Below are 18471 nucleotides of genomic sequence, written 5' to 3' on the forward strand. Positions count from 1 at the left end.
CCATTTTTCGGTAATTGCTATGCACCTCATTTTGCTTATTTAAAAAGGGTGAAGTATATATCTTCTGGAGAGCACAAATCTACTAAGCTAAGGATCTTGTTACCATGACTGCTCTGTAAGCTTGAAATGCATGGTAATATGTATTCATATGACCACTAGAAGTCAGCATTTTGCTCCATAAGGTACTGTCCTGTGCAGTAGGTTTAGGGTGTTTCCACTGAGGTCTTTGGCACGGGAAGGAGTGGTGCAGTGCAGAGTCCAATAAGGGCGGTGAGAATGAGCCACACTGATCCCAATCATATCAACTTCTAAATGTACTGTAGACATTCAATTAGATGCATGAAATGTTCCATTTCCACAGGATACAGTGTGCAAGACACACCTTTGCCTGAAGCCATACAAGTTGCATAGATAACAGGTTAATGCATAAGCCAAGTCTTCTGGATTAAACAAAGAGACTTGGCTGCAGATGGAAAGTTCTGCTACTATAAATATGTAGTTGCTACGGTGAATAATGGCATCTTTCTGATCTCCTAACACCTTTCCATTCAGTCAGGGCTTGTCTTCCAGGGAGTCATGCACATAACTCAATAGGAAACATCACTCTGTAGTTGTTTTATTAGCAAATACATTGACAATACATAAAAAAAATACAATAAAATGTAACTCTTTAAAACAGTTGACTTCCTTGTATTTTAAGTGCAGTAAAAAGCTCCCTAACACTAGGAGAGCAGAGCGAGGTCAACAAAGGCTTTGTTTCCATCTCTTAGTGTTCAGGAGCTGACTGTTTCATAAGAGCAGTTTCAGGCAAGGAAGCACAATGACCAATCAATGGGCCATAATACTGACTTGAGTTATTTCACATAAACACATTGAGAAGGTAATCTTTAGGCATAACCCTCATAAAATCAAACTAGTGCTTCACCTTCAAATAAGCCATATAAAATATGAATTTGACCGACATGTTATGCTACATGTGTAACACTTTATCCAACATGTTGATAACATAAATACTTGAACACTAACATAATGGAATAGTTTAATGCATGTATACAGTGCATTTATCAAAATGTTTTGATGACAGCACCATGACATTGTTTGTTAAAAAATACAAATACAGTAATATTAGATAATGTACAGCTAGATAATTACATTTACCACAGGATTTTTTATAAACTATTTCAATGGCCCCAACAATAGTTTGATGTTTCTTCTTTATAGGTGTGGACAGCCCTTACAGTAACATCAAATCCATTTCAGAACAAAGCGCACTGGTGGTTCTAGGATATTACGTATCAAAAAGATTAGCGCTTGTTAACATTAACAATCGTTTACAACTTCATCCAAAGATCAGGATATTTCCATAATTACATGACAGCATGAAATATCAAATATATCAAACAATACTTATGCCTTGGGAGAACTAAATAAAAGGTTTCCCATTTTCTATGATGAGACTTGAATTAAAGGCCAGGTAAGTGGATAGGAGAGAGCTGCAGGCTCCCTCTCATTGGTTCTGGACGTCGATGTCAGCAACGCCATGTACCTGTGTCAGCTGTTTACAGTCCAGAGCCGCTACCAACTTCCTGGGCCCAGCCTGGGTAGGGATGAAGTGTTCTGTCAGAGTCACCGTGGAGTGGCTTCCAACATCACTGAGAGAGAAAGGGGGGTTAATATTACTTAGAAGAGGGTCAAAGAGGGGTTTAATACAGAGACAGATGTGAGCGTAATTGACCGAGAAAAGGCTAATACAGATGTAGGATAAAATTTAATCAGAGAGTTTTCCTGCCAAGCAGGAAATGCAAACTTGTAGTTTGTTTGAGTTTTAAAAATGCTTTTAAAGTTTTACATTTCCACTTAGAAATTTCAGACTTGATTTTCCCCAGCAAAAAGTATTAACCCCTACAAACCCCTAAATATAATCCACATAATAATAATTCACATTTCCTGTTGCTGAAGGATTATTTTCCTGCAGTAGCAAACTTGCTCAAATTAAGATCCTTCATCTGAACATTGAGATGGTTACAGGGTCTTGCCCATAGAGATCATGTTAAATTACTTGTATTCTTAATTTTATGATCTTACCCCACAACCACCTCGCGGACCTTCTGCAGGCCCAGTCCCTCCACCCTAAACACCACACCCCTCAGTTTATGTGGCAGAGGGTTGGTGAACGTGATCTTGGCTGCCATCTCCTTACCCACCACCGCGTCCCCTTCAGGCTGAGGAAACAAACACAACATCATACTTTGCAGTGTTGCTGTTTATCTGGGCACTGACATCTGCATGCAGTCTGTACCATGGCCGCTAGTCAAGACATCTGCATGCAGTCTGTACCATGGCCGCTAGTCAAGACATCTGCATGCAGTCTGTACCATGGCCGCTAGTCAAGACATCTGCATGCAGTCTGTACCATGGCCGCTAGTCAAGACATCTGCATGCAGTCTGTACCATGGCCGCTGGCCGTCAAGATCATCTGTACATGCAGACATCTGTGCAGTCTGTACCATGGCCGCTAGTCAAGACATCTGTATGCAGTCTGTACCATGGCCGCTAGTCAAGACATCTGCATGCAGTCTGTACCATGGCCGCTAGTCAAGACATCTGCATGCAGTCTGTACCATGGCCGCTAGTCAAGACATCTGCATGCAGTCTGTACCATGGCCGCTAGTCAAGACATCTGTATGCAGTCTGTACCATGGCCGCTAGTCAAGACATCTGTATGCAGTCTGTACCATGGCCGCTAGTCAAGACATCTGTACTACTTAATTTCTACAGCATTGCATTGGGTTTGGTATATACAGTTGAAGTCGGAAGTTTACATACACTTAGGTTGGAGTCATTAAAACTTGTTTATCAACCACTCCACACATTTCTTGTTAACAAACTATAGTTTTGTCAAGTCGATTAGGACATCTACTTCGTGCATGACAAAAGTAATTTTTACAACTATTTGCAGACAGATTATTTCACTTATAATTCAGTGTATCACAATTCCAGTGGGTCAGATGTTTTGATACACTAAGTTGACTGTGCCTTTAAACAGCTTGGAAAATTCCAGAAAATGATGTCATGGCTTTAGAAGCTTCTGATAGGCCAATTGACATCATTTGAGTCAATTTGAGGTGTGTCTGTGGATGTATTTCAAGGCGTACCTTCAAACTCAGTGCCTCTTTGTTTGACATCATGGAAAAATCTAAAGAAATCAGCCAAGACCTCAGAAAAAAAATTGTACACCTCCACAAGTCTGGTTCATCCTTGGGAGCAATTTCTAAAAGTCATACCGTCATACCGCTCAGGAAGGAGACCCATTCTGTCTCCTAGAGATGAACGTACTTTGGTGTGAAAAGTGTAAATCAATCCCAGAACAACGGCAAAGGACCTTGTGAAGATGCTGGAGGAAACAGGTACAAAAGTATCTATATCCACAGTAAAACGAGTCCTATATCGATATAACCTGAAAGGCCACTCAGCAAGGAAGAAGCCACTGCTCCAAAACCGACAGACTACGGTTTGCAACTGCACATGGGGACAAAGATCGTACTTTTTGGAGAAATGTCCTCTGGTCTGGTGAAACAAAAATAGAACTGCTTGGCCATAATGACCATCGTTATGATTGAAGGAAAAAGGGCGAGGCTTGCAAGCCGAAGAACACCATCCCAACCGTGAAGCACGAGGGTGGGGAAGCATCATGTTGTTGGCAACATGAGGACAGAAAATTATGTGGATATATTGAAGCAACATCTCAAGACATCAGTCAGGAAGTTGAACCTTGGTTGCAAATGGGTCTTCCAAATGGACAATGACCCCAATCATACTTCCAAAGTTGTGGCAAAATGGCTTAAGGACAACAAAGTCAAGGTATTGGAGTTGCCATCACAAAGCCCTGACCTCAATCCGATAGAACATTTGTGGGCAGAACTGAAAAAGCATGTGCGAGCAAGGAGGCCTATAAACCCGACTCAGTTTCACCAGCGCTGTCAGGAGGAATGGGCCAAAATTCACCCAACTTATTGTGGGAAGCTTGTGGACGGCTACCTGAAATGTTTGACCCAAGTTAAACAATTTAAAGGCAATGCTACCAAATACTAATTGAGTGTATGTAAACTTCTGACCCACTGGGAATGTGACGAAAGAAATAAAAGCTGAAATTAATCATTCTCTCTACCATTATTCTGACACTTCACATTCTTAAAATAAAGTGGTGATCCAAACTGACCTAAGACAGGGAATTTTTACTAGGATTAAATATCAGGAAATGTGAAAAACTGAGTTTAAATGTATTTGGCTACGGTGTATGTGAACTTCCGACTTCAACTGTATATTTAAATAAAGAACTGAACATAACCAGCATACTGTATACAGTACTGTTGCTCAAATATAACTTTTTGAATTCCAATTTGAACCTCATAGGAATCCAGTGACAGGTTGGGCTAAAGCTAAGTTGCGTCTTACCTCGATGTTGAGGTCCGGTGTGCGGAGCCTGAAGTTGGTCTGAGTGGCAAGGACCTGCTGGGTCTCAGAGACCCGTCCAGACAGAGTCAGCATCAGAGCAGCCTGGTCCACCAACTGGTTCTGGTAGCTCTGGTAGGGTAGGACCCACTGCATGGTCTTCACTGAGGAGGAAGAGAAATTGAGATGCACATTCTACAGTACAGGGGTCAGATGAGAGGATTGAGGATACACATGTGGTAACAGGAAATGCAGAGTGGAGACAATATTGTTACTGAGCTGAAAAGGTGCTAGCTGGGAATGCTGCTGGCCTCAGTTGGGTTGAGATAGAAGTTGCTCTAAGCCACAGGTCTAGGATCAGATTACAATTATCTGACCCTGTAGCAGTTAGGGGCAACATCCTCCAACTATTCCCCTTGCCGACTCACCTTCATTGGGCATGAGTTCCACAGGCAGTTTGTTTTTCTGGACGGTTCCCTTCAGCACCCCGGTGTAGTACATGACGGCCACCTGGCTGTGGAGCGTGGTTCTGCGCGGCTGGGAGCTCAGGTTGGTCACCACAATGGTCAGCTGGGCATCCTCCCCCATACGAGGCCCCTCCCCCTCCATCTTCACCTCCACGCTCACGTCCTTCGCCATCGGCGTGGAGTACACATCAGGCCTGGTGCCATAGCGACTGGCCGTCTCCACAGCAATGCGCTCTTCCTCTGATTCTGGTTAGTGGGAGGGGGGGGGGATCAGAGAGGGGAGATTATTGTTTGTGTGCTAATTTCAATCAGATAATGACAGTGTGATTATCTGACTATCCCTGATGTCTATATTGAAAATGCTGTTCATTGCAGGGTTGTTGTTTTTGACCGAGTGTCATAGCCTGATCTCAGATGATTTAATTTTATTTAACCTTTATTTAACTAGGCAAGTCAGTAAAGAACAAATTCTTATTTACAATGATGGCCTAAGAACAGTGGGGTCTACCCCTGAACAACTGCGTCGATCAGTGGTAGAACAACAGATTTTTACCTTGTTAACTCAGGGATTTTATCTAGCAACCTTACAGGCCCAACGCTCTAACCACTAGGCTACCTGCCAACCCCCACTAGGCTACCGAGTCTTGTCTTTACAGGTGAGTGATGTCATCCTTATAACCGGAGTGTTATTCCATGTGTAAATACAGTTACCAAGCGACCCTCTGACAGTGTATTGAAGTGCATGACGACATCACTGTACCTTCGGTGTGTTTGTACAGGTGTGTGATGTCAGCACGCTCATCAGAGCCCACAGCTTTGGTGCTGATGAAGTGTCCCACAGCCTTCTTCTCACTGTGGATCTGAGTGAAGGTACCGTCCAGGTTTCTCTGCCAGTAGATCTTATCACTGTTCACCTGAGGAGACACAGACAGACAGGCATGATCAGCACCATTCATTCATGGAGAAACAGGGAAAGCGTGTAATATTTGATAAAAGATAGGAAGTAATCCAAGGTCAGTTTAGCCATTTCTTCTCTAATTTGAGATCTGTGTGTAAGATGAAGTATGTCTCAATTGGTAGATCATGGCGCTTGCAACGGCAGGTTTGTGGATTTGATTCCCAGGGCAACGCATGACTAAGTCGCTTTGGATAAAAGCATCTGCTAAATGGCATATTTTATTATTAGTATTCACAACTGATCATAGATCTTCAACCATCTCCTTCCCATAGAACTCACCTCAGCGAAGACGAAGGGCGTGTCATATTTGTGGTAGACCTGGCCGGTGCGGATGGCGGTGACAGAGGCGGGGCCACAGCGGAAGGTCCCCTGGCTGGTCTCCTGGGGGGTGGAGTCTAGTGCCTGCCAGCCACCCATACCAGGAGGAAGGTCTGGCCTGGACATCCAACAGTCGTTCCATACATGGAAGTTCCTACACAGAGAAGGGGGTTGTTAGGAGTATCTGACCGCAAGGCACTACAGAGGGTAGTACTTACGGCCCAGTACATCACTGGGGCCAAGCTTCCTGCCATCCAGGACCTCTATACCAGGCGGTGTCAGAGAAAAGCCCTAAAAAGGGTCAAAGACTCCAGCCATCCCAGTCATGGGCTGTACCGGAGCGCCAAGTCTAGGTCCACAAGGCTCCTTAACAGCTTCTACCCCCAAGCCATAAGACTGCTATTTGCATTGATCCCTACCTACATGTGCAGTACATATTACCTCAATTACCTCGACTAACCTGTACCCCCGCACATTGACTCGGTACCGGTACACATTGTATATAGACTTGTTATTGTTATTTTATTGTGTAACTTTTCTTACTTTACTTTATTAGATTTTTTCTCAAATAATTGAGCAAATATTTTCTTACTTACTTTTTACAAAATTCTGCATTGTTGTTTACGGACTTGTAAGTAAGCAATTTACGGTTTAAGTCTTTAAGTCTACACTTGTTGTATTCGGCGCATTTGATAAATACAATTTGATTTGCGTTTTACCGAAGACATTTATTTCTATAACTCCAGCCTGGTGTTTTTTTTATAGAGTATGATTTGTGGCAAGGCATATCTGTGTATTTAGAGCAAAGCCAAACATACACTCATGTGGCCTGGATTGAAGTGGAGAACTCTTAACATGTGGCAGGTTAGATGCACTTGACCTGGCCAGGACAAACCAGGCTCTACTTCATTTGGATTATAACTCACCAAACAGAGTCAGAGTTGAGGTGGTCCAGCGGCTCCATATTCTCATCCAGATACACGTCTGTTGTGAGTGAGACATCTGTGTCGTGGGCAGACTGGAAGTTTGTTACACTACGACACGGTATACCCAGACACCTGAGCACTGAGAGATGGAGAGAGGGTGGGGGGGATTGAGAGAGTGAGACCAGGTAAAAAAAGAGTGTATATGAAGTCAAGTGACCATAGATATGAAAAGCAAGCAAACAGGAGACATCACACAGCCTTAATTGTGCGCGGGTCAACTCTTTGTTCACCAACACCCGCCCGCAATTGCTAATAACCCATCAGAGAAGGGGAATGATTTTTTGACAGGGGGTGGAGGATTTTTCCCCTGCCTGATATTGATATGTTTCTGCTTATAATTTCTGACATTTTGGTAGGCTATTTGTTAGTTAACTTGTTTATAATCATTAGATACATGCAGCTTCTCTTCTGTCATTATATGTTGCCCTAGAAGACTAAATAAACCCTTGCTCAACAGAATGTCATAAATCAATAGAATGAACGTTTCAATCTAGTTGAAATCGATCAAGTTCTCTGTCATCTCTGTTTCTTTTGCAGAGCAAAGATGTTTATGGACCGTGTTCATAGCTGTTGGAAGTAGGGGTGCTGAGGGTGCTGCAGCACCCCCTAAAAAAATCAGAATAAAAATTAAAGTCTTACAAAAGAATGTGTTCAAATGTAGTGCACTGGGCCTTTACAAGTCCTGTTTTAGGGGACCAATATAATGTATGTAGCTCAGGCCCAAATACTTTTTCTGCTCGTTCGCAAAAGCATTTGATGATTAGCATGTAAGCTATTGGGCGAGTGTACAGTTATTGACCTTAAAGCTTAGGCTTATCACTAATACCAGATAGCCTAAAACAATGAAAGAAAAACCTTGCTTTCTTTGCTTGCTTCAACCCACCCGCCCTTCATCCACAAAATACTTAATGACCCTAAACCCACCCGCTATAACCAGGGGACTGCGGGTTATGAGTCAACCCGCGCATCACTACAACATACGGGCCTGTGTGGATCATCATATTGCCACTGTGTTTATGTATGCAAAACACATGTGTAGAAACTAGTACGGGCACACACACACCACACACACACACACCTGTGGTGGTAACGCCAGAGAACACCCAGCACTGTCCGTATTTGACAGGCTGGCCTCCCTCCTTGTGGTATTTCATCAGAATGTCCACACTGCCACTCCAGGCTGTAGGGGAAACTCCTCCCACATAGTTCCCTGACCAGTTTCCTGCCAGGACCCCATTGTCATCTGGGGAGTTGATCTGATGCATTAAAGGGAGAGAATTAGAACGAGTCAAATCAAATTGTATTGGTCAGTTGCACATGTTCAGCAGATGTTATTGTGGGCACGCAAAATTCTAGCTCCAACAGTGCAGTAATATCTAATAAGTCACAACAATACACACAACCTAAAAGTAAACTAATGGAATTAGTTAAGGAATATATAAATATTATGATGATTACAGTAAGATAAAGTATAGCAGGTGGTTTATTTAAAAAGGTAAGTTATTGAGAACATCTTTTTTTTTCTACAATAATACAGTAATGGTAATGAAATTGAGATCAGCATAATTCAGATCAATCATTCAAGATGATATGACACATGATTTGACAGGCATAAATACATTGAAAGTATGTGGAGGATGAGAAACATTTTGTACGTTCAACTCCTGAATAAGTTGACCAGTAACTCACCATGGCAGATATGACTCTGACCACGTTGACAGAATCTCCTCTACCAGACGGAGGGATCTCACTCTTCTCCAGCACATAGAGACAGGCCTCAAGCATCCCCTCAAGGAACTGAACAGCACAAACAGGAGGAAACAGACAGACACAGTGAGATGGGAGAGAGGGTGGAGGTCAAAACAAGGAATAAACAGAGTCTGCTTCTTAAATGACTAGGGTTTGCAGAATGACTGGGGTTTGCAGAAAGATTTCAAACCAACCACACTTGATTTCCTCCCTGTCTAATACCTGTCCATAGTTCCATGTGCGAGCTCCAATCTGTGTCTCTGTACCGTAGTAGAGTCTTCCTATGTCATTCAGCACATACTCCTTCTTCTCTTCCTCGTCATCCATGTACACTGTGTCAACTAAGGAGAGGGAGAGAGAACCAGGGGACAAAGATTAGGTATACATTTTTTCACTCCTGGAGTTACAGGTGAAATGTGTATGTTTTTGCATGACACTTCTTAAATGTTGTTTCATTCACAGTCCACAACATTGTCATATCTGTCTTAAGTACAAAATTACTATTTTGATAAACACCAGGGAGAGTCAGTGTAGCCAGGAGAGGGTTAACTGTTACTAACACAATGTCTGGAGCTCTCAGAGGGGCCTAGCTCATTTATGGGAATAGGGCTGCATTGAATAGATTTCCTCTCAACAAGTGCTCCGAGAGAATCAGAGAGAGAGAGAGAGAATGAGAGACAGAGAGAGAGTGCCACCAGCTGTTGTGCTTCCATCATATGGTCCTAAGGAGGTTTGTACAGTAATTGTGGAATGTCAACTTTTATGACAGGAAAGGATGGATTGGGCTACCTGCCAAACAGTACAATTAAAGACAGATAGCGCTATTCAATCAAAACCCTTTCCAGAAGGCAGAACAAACATCTTAATCAGATGAAACAAAGCATATTTAAATCAATATAACCAGTTTCAATTTATTTTCATTTTACCAAGTGTGTGCAGGTACATCTTTAGTTTTAATGAATCAAAATGCACAGCCTGAAAGTGTTTTAATTCCAGAGACCTCAAAATACAGGTTTTTATTGAACAGTTAGAGACAATAACGGTAAAGCAGGTCAACATCAATTGGCAAAGACCAGAGTCCCAAGCAAATGGATGTCTGGTCTTGACTCACAGCCAGAGAATGAAACAAGTGTTCTCGGTCAAGCAGTGACTCTTTTTGTGATGGATAGCAACACGTTATTGGGCAGTGAGCTACATGCCCTGCCTATGTGTACATTTACATTAGTGCTGTTCTGAGAGACCAAGAGGATAAATTGTAGTCCCAGAACCAGCCTCCTCTGTGTCTGCTCTGGGATCTGTCACACTTGGCCCTGGTGTTTGAATGTGGCTGTCCCTATTGCAATGGAATAACAACATTGAAATACTGGACCGATATACAGCATCGAAGCTGAATTGTGATTCATTGCAATATCTTTTTTTGTCCTACTTGTTTCACACCTTTGGTGGGTGTTGTTTGGGTGTCAGTGGCAACGGTCCCGAAACATGCAAACCCCGCCCACCCACTTTGCTAGGCAAGCTAATCAAAGCGCAACTTTTGTCTCTCTATCTACCTCCTCTCTTCTTCTCTCTACCTTCTGCTGTCTCATAACACTCCACTCATCCTTACCTTCACACCATGGGTTGAACAGCATGACGACGTCTTTGCTGGGGTCGTGTGTGACGGCCACCTCCTGCTTAGGGCACTTCACCATCACAGTGAGCTTGTACTGGCCAATCACGGCTTTGGGATGCGAGTTTACGGACAGCTTGATCCTGTTGCCGTTCTGCTTCACGATCTTAGCCTCCCAGCTGTGGTCCTCTAGTTCCTCCACCAATTTAATTATGATGTGTGTGCCCTTAGACACCATGGGGACGGGTCCTGTCAGACAAATGAATAAATTATTAGTTTACAATTATCAGGGTAGTAAAACAAAGCTTCAGGGTGATTTAAGCAGTGTCGGAACAGTGCAATATCAGTGTAATATCCATGTAATGACAGTGTAATATTATGTAATAACTCATAATATTGTTGTAATAACAGTGTACTAACAGTGAAATATTGATGTAATAGCATTGTCATAACAGTGTAATATTGGTGTAATAACAGCGTAATTCAAATCAAAATCAATCTTTGTCACGTGTGCCGAACACAACAAGTGTAGACTTAACCGGGAAATGCTTATTTACAAGCCCCTAACTCTTCTTGAACTGCACTGTTGGCTAAGAACATATTTACCAAGTAGACTAAAATAAAAAGTAATAATAAAAGTAACACAATAAGAATAAGAATAACGAGGCTATATACAGGTGGCACCGATACCCAATCAGTGTGCGAGGGTACAGGTTAGTTGAGGTAATCTGTACATGTAGGTGGGGGTGAAGTGACTATGCATAGATAATAAACAGAGTAGCAGCAGTGTACAAAAGGGGGGGGGGGGGGTCAATGTAAATTGTCCGGTGGTGATTTGATGAATTGTTCAGCAGTTTTATGGCTTGGGGGTAGAAGCTGTTGAGGAGCCTTTTGGTCCTAGACTTGGCACAAAAGGACCACACTAAACCAACATTTAAATGTGCATAGATTCAAACATACACACGCACCCTTAACAGCTGCACATGACTAGCACACACATTCCATTGTAGAGGCAGGAAATCACATTCCTCTCGTAACCATGGAGATGGCCATTCCAATACCATCACACTCTACTTGGCAAATGTCAATGTTGACTATTTATACAGAGTGAATGAGTATGTACATGTGTGCTTACTTGTCTGTACTTGCATGTGTGAAAGAGCAAGGGAAAGCTCTGCAAACCAGTGAAACGTTTTAATTGAATTTACCTTAAAAGATACGAAATAAGGTAAGATAGTGGAATGACAGTGGTTTATCTTTAATGGTAATGTGTAGTCTTATATGCAGAAAAGTGAGAAAAACCACAGTGTCCACATCATTGCAATTCATAGTCTGTTGTCCCAGAGAGTGACAGTGCCAAACCAAGTGTAAACCACAAATGTGTCACTGTCATACAGTTCAGTTCAGCTGAGATAAACACAGTGTAGTACTGTGAAAAGTCCACTGAGAGCATAGACACAGAACGTCCTCATAAAGTATGTGTGCCTGTGTGCGTAGGCCTATCACATCTCTAGGCTGGGGTTTTGCTTTAAGCTAATGGGTTTCTCTCTGTCTCTCTAAGCGCTTGTTGAGAGGTAATTTATCCAAACACTGCCTCTCTACTAGCATTGTTAGTAAGGACAGCCGCTGAATTCTCATTAGTCTCCATAGTTTGGATTCCTTATGACGGAAAAATTGCATGTGTCAATTTGCAAATTCACATAGTGTGCAGGAGATCTTTTTCTCTTTCAGACCTCCAAGGTTTTGTCAGACCCACTCAGGAAGTCATTCAAGGCACCAACTATAGGGTTAACCTGATATGGTTCACCTGATAAGAAACAAATCACACTGTCCTAATACTTTTGGAGTAAATAATGTTCACAATTCTAATTCTAATTCTAATGTAACAGCTGCCTAGCTGCCTTCCTTTCTCATGTCTGGGGACCCAGGAAACAGCTGGACACATCCTACAACTTGATAGTATATCATGTTTCATGTAAAGGACATACTGTACTGTACCAAGGATAACAAAATAGCCTTTTTGTGAGAGCCCTCAAAGTCAAACTGACCTGTCTTGAGTTCCAGGTGGAGTTTGTCTGTGTTGGAGTTGAAAGGTCGCGACAGGTCCAGTTCCATCTGGAACGTCTGGCCACGTCGGATGATGAGCTCATTGCCATGGAAAAGGTTGGTGTGATGCTCCAGGCGGTTCTGACCCATCTTAGAGCTCAGTAGATCCACCGAGCGCACCGACAACATCAGTTCTGAGAGAGATTTAAAAAGATAATGCAATGGTCAGTGCTTAATGCTTATATATAGGGCCAGGGGTTTTTCCTATGGGGTTACTATTATGAACTAATGAATTTGACTGATTATGTTGCTTCATGTAACCTACCTTCCAGCTCGTTGTCTCCAGTGTGGGGCTGAGGAGGCTCGGGGAGCGTGGCTGGTTTCACCCCATCATCTGTGATGACAGTGTTAGATGATGAGCTGTTAGAGGGGTGATAGCAGAATCTTCTGAAATGAGACTGTTACAGCCTCCCTGCTTCTTAGAATTAGAGTCCGCCTCCTTCTGGTTGGTTATCTGCACTGTGGCCGGGGCGACGCCATGGAAACGGCCCACAACAGAACCACTCACCGTCGACCGGTCTCCTGGCATTCTGAGAGGGGTGATACAGAAGTTAGGGAAGAGATGAGACTGTTAGAGGGGTGATACAGAAGTTAGAGATGAGATTAGACTGTTAGAGGGGTGATACAGAAGTTAGAGATGAGACGAGACTGTTAGAGGGGTGATACAGAAGTTAGAGATGAGACTGTTAGAGGGGTGATACAGAAGTTAGAGACGAGATGAGACTGTTAGAGGGGTGATACAGAAGTTAGAGATGAGATGAGACGAGACTATTAGAGGGGTGATACAGAAGTTAGAGATGAGACTGTTAGATTGGTGATACAGAAGTTAGAGATGAGATGAGACTGTTAGAGGGGTGATACAGAAGTTAGAGATGAGATGAGACTGTTAGAGGGGTGAAACAGAAGTTAGAGATGAGACTGTTAGAGGGGTGATCACAGAAGTTAGAGATGAGATGAGACTGACTATTAGAGGGGTGATACAGAAGTTAGAGATGAGATGAGACTGTTAGAGGGGTGATACAGAAGTTAGAGATGAGACTGTTAGAGGGGTGATACAGAAGTTAGAGATGAGATGAGACTGTTAGAGGGGTGATACAGAAGTTAGAGATGAGACTGTTAGAGGGGTGATACAGAAGTTAGAGATGAGACTGTTAGATTGGTGATACAGAAGTTAGAGATGAGATGAGACTGTTAGAGGTGTGATACAGAAGTTAGAGACGAGATGAGACTGTTAGAGGGGTGATACAGAAGTTAGAGATGAGACTGTTAGAGGGGTGATACAGAAGTTAGAGATGAGATGAGACTGTTAGAGGGGTTATACAGAAGTTAGAGATGAGATGAGACTGTTAGAGGGGTGATACAGAAGTTAGAGATGAGATGACTGTTAGAGGGGTGATACAGACAGAGATAAATAGTACTCATATTGGAGAGTGCCGAGATCAAAAAATGGAAGGATAGAAAAGAAGAGCAATTGACTGAGAGAATCTATAAAATAACAACAAATGAAGATACAAAAGCATGTCAACAATTCAATGTTGGAGAGGTTAAGTGCACACATTACTTGGACAACACTGCACAATAATCCACTGAGAACAATAGTAACATTACTATTCCTATACTTGATCAACTTGGTTTTTATTCTCTCCGCTTACATTTTTTCCTCCCTCCATTCCAGAAACTAGCTTGTTTTCTATTCAATCTTTTCTCACAATTACCACATTCCTGACTCACACTTTTTTCAACAGTCCTCCTTTCCCAAAGCATGCCAGGGTAGTTAGGCTTTTATCCCAGGTCAGGGACTCCCCCAATTCCCCAAACACCCCGGCATAACTCCTGACTCACTGATTGATACCGGACCCTACAGCCCCACATGTATGTGTGTGTAATCTCTAGAGATGATGGGAAACAATAATAATATTTTCATGACAACGCAGAGCAATTAATTAATCCCAGTTACATCTAGTTCATTTTTTTAGACCGCCATTCATCAAACTGAAAGGTTAGGGGATCCATGAGACTATGAATCTGAGTGGATCCAGGCTAGAGTTGTAAACATAATGGGAGTTCAATGACAAATGTCAGAGGTCAGGTGAGTTAAAAACAAGAGGAACATGAAGCATGTTTAAAGAAAACCACGAGGAGTTTCCAACCATGTTCTCCATCTGTACTTGATCTGCTGTGTCTAAACATAAAAGACACTTTAATGTGTGTAGAGGCTAGTGAAAAAGTTTCACAAACCTTTTGATAATTAAGACTGCTAAGAGAGCAAAACAGAAAGAACATAGGGAAAAGCTCAGAGGGAGTAGAGTGAACAGCAAGCGGGTGTAGCAGAGGGGTGTGTAGTCATGGTGGGCTTAGTAACTATAGCACTGTGTGTGTGTGTTTATAGTTGAATGTATTCCCGTGTGAGTGACTGATTTCTAAACTCCTCAGTTGGTCCAATAATGTTCCCCTCCCTTACAGTCATCCAAATGTCCTAAGAATTGTCAGAAAGAGACTGTATTGTGTTTTTGAAAAAGAGAAATACATGTCAGAAGCATTACTTATCATGTAACAATGATGACAAATGCAAATTCCAAAGTCAAAATTGCTTGCAACATAGAATTGGGACCCCACCCAAAACCACCCTGTTTCTAGCACCACTCCACAACGTTTCCATGGTCCTCTCTTTCACCTGTGCCTGCCCCTGTCCCTCCACATGTTTCCCTCCCGCACAGTGGGTTTGTTTTTGGCAGTTAGCACCTTGCTTGCATGATTGGAATGCACATGGGCTACTGAGATAAGAGCTTCTAATTCAATGCACTTTTCCAACAATAACACCCAAATACAATGAGTTGAAGCCTGCTTCCCCAACACACATAAAACATCCCTCAAAGTGATGCCTGATGAACATAACACCCACAATCAGCATTTGTTAAAAAATGAAATGGCATGCAACATGTATTCTATCTCCACTTGTTTGAGAACAAAGGTCAATAGACCACATGAGAGGTGAAATCATGGCAGAGGTATAATGCACATAATGTTCTGAGAACCATTTGTTTCTTTGCGCTTGGTCAGAGTGTGGTTGTCCTATGGTTATTTTGCATACAACCTTCCCACAACTTTCTGGAAATGATGCAGGATAGTTGCGTGGCTTTGGAACATTCTCAGCACATTTAAGAAACTTTCTTTTCTTGGTAATTCATTACTTTAACAGAAGGTTAAACATTCAAACATTAACATTTTGGTGATGTTCTAGGAACGTTCTCCAACTGGTTTGACATTGGGAATGTTCTCAAATTGTTCAGAGATTGTTAAAAACAACATTTTTCTGTGGGAATTTCAGTACTTTAGCATAATGTTTCTTATAGATTTCCCCATGGTTCTATTGAAATAAAAGTTCTCAAATTGTTCAGAGAATCTTAAGATAAACTTTTTTTTTTAAACACAAGAAAACTTTAGTAACGCTCAGAAAATGTTTTAATAATGTTATTTAAAAACATATACAATCCATTCTCAGCATCAACAAAACTCTATCTTCTATCTTGTTAAGTGTGTTCAGGTGTGTTGGACGCACCCACAAATCGGCCACACCTGATCTTAATGAGTGCTTGTTTCCTTTGAAATGAGGTCTACTTGAATAGACTAAAATGAACAGCTGTGTATAGGTAAAAAAACATGGCATGCTAGCTCCATCCTGGTGGCACAGTGGACTAATTACATGGATAGAGAACAGAAGATTATGTATGAATCTGATGCCGTGTCACAATAAAAAAACAACTGCGTTTGCATGATTAATGCCTAAGGAAGTGAATTTCCATGTGTCCAATCTGTGCTTGGAGTTAACCCAAAATAATCTAGTAGTGTTACTAAAAGTGTTATTGAAACATTCAGTGAAAGTTTTAAGGAGTCATTGTTATAAGTATTTATTTTTCTTAATCGACTTGCTTAAATAAAATAAGAAACTCAAAATAATGTTTATATTCTCAGAGCGTTAATAAAACCTCCCAGGAAAACTTTCAGGGAACCATATTAAAATGTTCTCAGAACCTCCCTGCAACCTAAAAATTAACATTCCCAAAACAGCCAAATGTTCACTTCAGTTCTCAGAACGTTATAGCTTGGTTCCCAGGAAACCTATAGCTTGGTTCCCAGAACCAATGGGAAATGAGAAACGTAGGTTCCCACAATTTCCAAGGAACCACATGCTAGCTCGGCAACATGATGTGAGGGAACAAGAAAAACGTGTTTTAATATCAGCATGGTATCTGAAACATTTCTGTGGACTTAAGTTTGCAATTGGGAATACTTCATTTTATGAGCAGAAGAGCCTTGTGACACTGGAGCCAGTAGGTCTAACACCCATCAACCCATGTCAAGTGAAACGTAATATTTCTCAACTGAGCTAATAACTCTTGTCTCTATCTACCATTTAATTGCCTGGTATTTTGCTTAGGCTACATGATCAATAGGCTACATGATCAATAGGCTACATGATCAATAGGCTACATGATCAATAGGCTACATGAGCATTTTCCTCTGCCTGCCTTTTATGAGCTTCTCACTCACTGCAGTGAGTGTCTAACGGTTTGCATATCAGCAAAACGCATCCCGACTGAAAAAGTTGTGGAAAACCTCATCACATGAGAATCCTACCACAGTGTAACTATTTGTCAAGAGTTGTAAGCGCATTTTATAAATAGGTTATTTAAATACGAATGAATGAAAAAATCCTTACTTTGTCTTAGGTGATGGCTTCTTGATTCACCAAAAAAGTTTCAGTGCGTTTTAAAGTTTTCAATGGCTCTCCGTTCTTGTATGATCAGGTTTAAAAGTTGTTCTTACCAGTTCCTATGTCTCTTACATACGCGTCTTAGATACTGGTTTATACACTCCTAAGGAATGCAAACGGGATTTGATTTGACACACCCTCTGCTTCAAACCTCCCCTCCCCTCCCCCGCCCCTCCAGTCACCGTTAGCACAGTAGTAGGCTATATCAAATGAACCATTGTAGCCCAGGATGTCCCGTGTGGAGCATCGAGGCACAGCATAGCAAACCCGCAGGTTACGCAATAGCAGGCCGTTTGTTTCCAATGCAGAAAGGGAGGGGAAATACAGGGAAAGGCAGTGGAGGGAATAAAAGAAAGGCATGTGGTAAGACAAAAAAAGCGACATAGGGAAGGAAGTGAGTAACAAAGGCTGGTCATCACCTTACCCTACCCTCATCTACAGTGGGTGGACTGTGATGATCATATCGTCACCTTTGGATACAGTGGCAGCTGAATATAAACTGCCCATTCTAAACTAAGTCAAAGGACATTTTAGCATCTCCAATGTCCGAATTTAACCTCTATCTGAGTGGCTGCTTGACATAATACTGTAGGCCTTCTCATTCCCTCTCTAAATTTGGATACAACTCATCACTATATCCTAATGCATGTAAAGACAGTGAGTGAGCTAAACAGTAGGCCTATGCACAACACACACCCCTAAAAAGGTTAGTATAGTCTCATTCCTTGTCAACTTCCCTTAATGACTTTCGGTTCTGTTTTACTTTACACCCCCGCCTCACTTTTTCATAACTCATGACCTCACAAGCTGGACCCCATCTGTGACAAGAGTTCCTCTGAGTTCCTATCGTAATCTTCTCAGAAAGTCATATCCTGGATCATTATCCTTTTCGGTCATGGGGCTGAAAGGTCAAGCTGAGGCAGATCGAGAGTTTGAGCAGAATAAAAAGAAAAAGAAAAATGAATGTTGGTCTTTCAGAATTACATTCAGTCAAAAACAATGACACATGATGACATGAGAACATCTAGTTTATTAGTCTATACTGTAGGTTT

General features: G+C 41.9%; 1 pseudogene; it reads right to left on the reverse strand.

The window, feature by feature from the left end:
- Positions 1–600: 600 nt before the first annotated feature.
- LOC135511156 (protein-glutamine gamma-glutamyltransferase K-like) lies at positions 601–17559 on the reverse strand (annotated as a pseudogene).
- Between the last annotated feature and the right edge of the window lie 912 nt (positions 17560–18471).

Source organism: Oncorhynchus masou, chromosome 3 (assembly GCF_036934945.1).
Source record: "Oncorhynchus masou masou isolate Uvic2021 chromosome 3, UVic_Omas_1.1, whole genome shotgun sequence".
NCBI lineage: Eukaryota > Metazoa > Chordata > Actinopteri > Salmoniformes > Salmonidae > Oncorhynchus > Oncorhynchus masou.